Here is a 6,000-nt window from a genome sequence, read left to right on the forward strand (position 1 = left end):
TACACTTCAATTTCCTACATTCCAACAGTGACTACATGCCAAAAACTACTTCATTGGCTGTAAAGCACTTTGAGACATCTGGTGGTCGTGAAAGGCGCTACATAAATGCAAGTGTTTCTTTTTTTTTCCCAAAAGCATTGCGAGATATCTTTGGTAGTTAGAAAATACTAAGGAACCTCAGGGTTCTGTTCGTCTGCAGCACTTATCTCTGCTTTAAGTCATCAGTCTCTGGCTCTGGGTTCGGCAAGCAAGTTTCTTTTATGTAGGTTTCCTTTATATTTTCACTTTCCCGTTACAATTTCTCGACACTACCCATGTATTCCAACTAAGAGAATGAGATAGAAATAATGAAAAACAGAACCTTCTCCCAGTCCTATTCCAATTTCCCAAACATACGGAAGGCAAGCTCAACCGTTTCCTCTCCTTGTGAGGCAGTGCCCTGCACCTGCTCAGGGCCCAGCCAAAATCAGTGTGGGAAATCTGCATGTCATCACCCCAGCTGATCCATTATAAGCTTTAGTGTTACTCTCTCGGAGTTCCACATAAAATGTTACTATTTAAGCTTAAAATTGGGGTTTCAGGCTAAAAATTTGTAATGGATAAGAAATTTGCTGAAGGGTAGAAAACAAGTATTGGCTGGAGATTATTGATATCAGGGTGGGGGGGAATACTGCGTGGGTTGCCCAAGAGTTCTGAGCTGGGACCACTATTGTTTCTAATTTATATTCAAGACTTGGAATCAGAAACTCAATGCAAATCGGTCAACTTTGCAGACAAAGCCAGCTAGGAGGTGCAGTGGAATCGAAGCAGTCAGCTCAGAAATTACAGCCTCAGTTAGACAAGATATGTGAGTGGGCTGAATAATGTTGGATGAAGTTTAATGCGGACAAAGGTAAAGTACTGCATGTAGGAAGGAAAACAGGGGGATACACTGGTGTTGAATGGTCTTTAAATAGTTAAGTTGAAAGAGACTTGGGAGATGTGAAGATTCAACGCTTAACGTTTGCAACAAATGCAAAGCAACAATCAACATTACCCAAAACAGTAGAGGGCAAGTCCTTGGCAGTTATGATCAAATGGTACAATGCTCTGTTCAGACCACATCTTGAATTCTGTCCAGTTCTTGTTGCTGAGAAACAAGGGAGGCATTGAAGCACTGCAGCCACACGGCTGATGCCGGGGGTTCTGAATTATGAGGAAAGACGAGAGAAACTTGACTTTTCAGCCTGGAAAGGAACCATCTGAGAGGTGATCCTAGAGTGAAACAAAATAGTAATTTGAATGGATGAAGTAAATCCAGAATGCTACTTTAATTTAAACTGTGGGTGTACGGCACAGGGACACTGGTTCAAATTAATAAAAGGTAACTTTAGGACTGATATAAAGAAGTCCTCCAAGCAGAAAGTGATAAACAATTGTGCCTGGATTTCCATGGGGGTTCTCTGGTGACAGATCAGCGAACCCCCTGGTGAAACGACGTAAACGTTGTGATTGACACCATTCCTCCGGAGGTTCCACCGATCTCCCGGTGAAGTTATGATCGCAGGTTGGTGGAACCTCACAGAAATTTAAGGTCTTGGAATGGATCTCCAAGCAGAGTGGTGGAGATGAAAATCCTGGAACCAGTTAAGAAACAATTAGATAGAGCAGTGCAGCAAGTATAGGGTCATTCTGGATAGATGAATTAAGATGAGCCAAATGATCTTCCTGATCCACAAGTATCTGCTGTTCTTCTGAACCCACAAGCTGAATAAATATCAGATCAAAGGAATCTCTCGTATAAGAACATAAGAATTAGAAACAGGAGTCGGCCATCTAGCCCCTCGAGCCTGCTCTGCCATTCAAAAAGATCATGGCTGATCTGGCCGTGGACTCAGCTCCACTTACCCGCCCACTCCCCGTAACCCTTAATTCCCTTATTGGTTAAAAATCTATCTATCTGTGATTTGAATACATTCAATGAGCTAGCCTCCACTGCTTCCTTGGGCAGAGAATTACATAGATTCACAACCCTCTGGGAGAAGAAATTCCTTCTCAACTCGGTTTTAAATTGGCTCCCCCGTATTTTGAGGCCGTGCCCCCTAGTTCTAGTCTCCCCCACCAGTGGAAATAACCTCTCTGCCTCTATCTTGTCTATCCCTTTCATTATTTTAAATGTTTCTATAGGATCACCCCTCATCCTTCTGAACTCCAACGAGTAAAGACCCAGTCTACTCAATCTATCATCATAAGGTAACCCCCTTATCTCCGGAATCAGCCTAGTGAATCGTCTCTGAACCCCCTCCAAGGCTAGTATATCCTTCCTTAAGTAAGGTGACCAAAACTGCACGCAGTACTCCAGGTGCGGCCTCACCAATACCCTGTACAGTTGCAGCAGGACCTCCCTGCTTTTGTACTCCATCCCTCTCGCAATGAAGGCCAACATTCCATTCGCCTTCCTGATTACCTGCTGCACCTGCAAACTAACTTTTTGGGATTCATGCACAAGGACCCCCAGGTCCCTCTGTACTGCAGCATGTTGTAATTTCTCCCCATTCAAATAATATTCCCTTTTACTGTTTTTTTTCCCCAAGTTGGATGACCTCACATTTTCCAACATTGTATTCCATCTGCCAAACCTTAGCCCATTCGCTTAACCTATCTAAATCTCTTTGCAGCCTCTCTATGTCCTCTGCACAACCCGCTTTCCCACTAATCTTTGTGTCATCTGCAAATTTTGTTATACTACTCTCTGTCCCCTCTTCCAGGTCATCTATGTATATTGTAAACAGTTGTGGTCCCAGCACCGATCCCTGTGGCACACCACTAACCACCGATTTCCACCCCGAAAAGGACCCATTTATCCCGACTCTCTGCTTTCTGTTAGCCAGCCAATTCTCGATCCATGCTAATACATTTCCTCTGACTCCGCGTACCTTTATCTTCTGCAGTAACCTTTTGTGTGGCACCTTATCGAATGCCTTTTGGAAATCTAAATACACCACATCCATCGGTACACCTCTATCCACCATGTTCGTTATATCCTCAAAGAATTCCAGTAAATTAGTTAAACATGATTTCCCCTTCATGAATCCATGTTGCGTCTGCTTGATTGCACTATTCCTATCTAGATATCACGCTATTTCTTCCTTAATGATAGCTTCAAGCATTTTCCCCACTACAGATGTTAAATTAACCGGCCTGTAGTTACCTGCCTTTTGTCTGCCCCCTTTTTTAAACAGAGGTGTTACATTAGCTGCTTTCCAATCCGCTGGTACCTCCCCAGAGTCCAGAGAATTTTGGTAGATTATAACGAATGCATCTGCTATAACTTCCGCCATCTCTTTCAATACCCTGGGATGCATTTCATCAGGACCAGGGGACTTGTCTATCTTGAGTCCCATTAGCCTATCCAGCACTACCCCCCCTAGTGATAGTGATTGTCTCAAGGTCCTCCCTTCCCACATTCCCGTGACCAGCAATTTTTGGCATGGTTTTTGTGTCTTCCACTGTGAAGACGGAAGCAAAATAATTGTTTAAGGTCTCAGCCATTTCCACATTTCCCATTATTAAATCCCCCTTCTCATCTTCTAAGGGACCAACATTTACTTTAGTTACTCTCTTCCATTTTATATATCGGTAAAAGCTTTTACTATCTGTTTTTATGTTTTGCGCAAGTTTACTTTCGTAATCTATCTTTCCTTTCTTTATTGCTTTCTTAGTCATTCTTTGTAGTCGTTTAAAATTTTCCCAATCTTCTTGTTTCCCACTAACCTTGGCCACCTTATACGCATTGGTTTTTAATTTGATACTCTCCTTTATTTCCTTGGTTATCCACGGCTGGTTATCCCTTCTCTTACCGCCCTTCTTTTTCACTGGAATATATTTCTCTACATCAAAGTTACAACCTCTAGGGGGTGAAATGGAGGTATTTTGCCTCCTCACCCAATTGTTTTGGCATGGGTTATATCCCCTTTCTCCTTCCACCACCCCAAATCTAGATAACAAAATTGCCCCAATACCATCCAACTCTTTTTATATGTGCTTGCACCTCTCCTCTATACAAGCAACTTAACCGGCTTTATTTGAAATTGGGTTTAGAATCTTAAAGACCGTTTGCTGTCCCCATCCCTTCAGTGCAAAATGCTAAATACTCAAATCTTAACACATTGAGATTAGCCCACCTAACCATCGCCCCATAGTGTATACTATTGCTCAAATACTTTTTTCCACCCTTCACATTTATATAGTATCATGAGCATTTATATTAACAACAGGCCAAAGGAACATGCACATTTCTAGATCTCAGAGTTTTCAACACTGGTCTCGCTCGTTTCATCATAAATCTCATTCCTGTCATTTCCCCAATCACAGACCCATTTAAACACAAGAGGCAATGTTTATTTTGAAGGTGACATTTTTCAACCAAAATAAGTGAGTTTCACTCCAACAGGTGAGACATGACAGGCCTGGTAAGATTACTGATTATACAGCCCCGGTGTCTGCACAAATGTGGTAAAATTGTCTAAGATGTACTAATCTGAGAACACTAAGTGCACTGTACAAGTATCTGAGTGTACAGTTGAAAAATATTATCTATCTTTCAAGTGCCTGCTAACAGCTTTAATCCTTCTAGGAGTTTCTTTTCTAGATGTATTAGTTATAGACATGCTACACTAATTCTGACTCATTTGCCAAGAGGCTCTGAAAGTGTACATCAGTTAGCCACGACAGCAGTAAAGATTTCAAAATAAAATGGCAAGGTTAGTAACCATTTCTCCCCAGTTCTTTCAGGAATGTCATTATATTTGATGAGAATCCACAGTTTTTTGTTCAATTAAAAAAATGTTAACATAAGAAATAGGAGCAGGAGTAGGCCATACGGCCCCTCGAGCCTGTTCCGCCATTTAATAAGATCATGGCTGATCTGATCACGGACTCAGCTCCACTTCCCCACCCGCTCCCCATAAACCCTTATCCCCTTATCATTTAAGAAACTGTCTATTTCTGTCTTAAATTTATTCAATGTCCCAGCTTCCACAACTCTGTGAGGCAGCGAATTCCACAGATTTACAATCCTCTGAGAGAAGAAATTTCTCCTCATCTCAGTTTTAAATGGGCGGCCCCTTATTCTAAGATCATGCTCTCTAGTTCTAGTCTCCCCCATCAGTGGAAACATCCTCTCTGCATCCACCTTGTCAAGCCCCCTCATAATCTTATACGTTTCAATAAGATCATCTCTCATTCTTTTGAATTCCAATGAGTAGAGGCCTAACCTACTCAACCTTTCCTCATAAGTCAACCCCCTCATTCCCAGAATCAACCTAGTGAACCTTCTCTGAACTGCCTCCAAAGCAAGTATATCCTTTCGTAAATATGGAAACCAAAACTGCACGCAGTATTCCAGGTGTGGCCTCACCAATACCTTATATAGCTGTAGCAAGACTTCACTGTTTTTATACTCCATCCCCTTTGCAATAAAGGCCAAGATACCATTGGCCTTCCTGATCATTTGCTGTACCTGCATACTATCCTTTTGCGTTTCATGCACAAGTACCCCCCAGGTCCCGCTGTCCTGCAGCACTTTGTAATCTTTCTCCATTTAAATAATAACTTGTTCTTTGATTTTTTTCTGCCAAAGTGCATGACCTCACACTTTCCAACATTATACTCCATCTGCCAAATTTTTGCCCACTCACTTAGCCTGTCTGTGTCCTTTTGCAGATTTTTTGTGTCTTCCTCACACATTGCTTTTGCGCCAATCTTTGCATCATCAGCAAACTTGGCTACGTTACACTCAGTCCCTTCTTCCAAGTTGTTTATATAGATTGTAAATAGTTGGGGTCCCAGCACTGATCCCTGCGGCACCCCACTAGTTACTGGTTGCCAACCAGAGAATGAACCATTTATCCCGACTCTCTGTTAGTTAGTCAATCCTCTATCCATGCAAATATATTACCCCCAACCCTGTGAACTTTTATCTTGTGCAGTAACCTTCTATGTGGCATCTTTTCAAATGCC

Source organism: Pristiophorus japonicus, chromosome 9, assembly GCF_044704955.1.
Source record: "Pristiophorus japonicus isolate sPriJap1 chromosome 9, sPriJap1.hap1, whole genome shotgun sequence".
In the NCBI taxonomy this organism is placed as follows: domain Eukaryota; kingdom Metazoa; phylum Chordata; class Chondrichthyes; family Pristiophoridae; genus Pristiophorus; species Pristiophorus japonicus.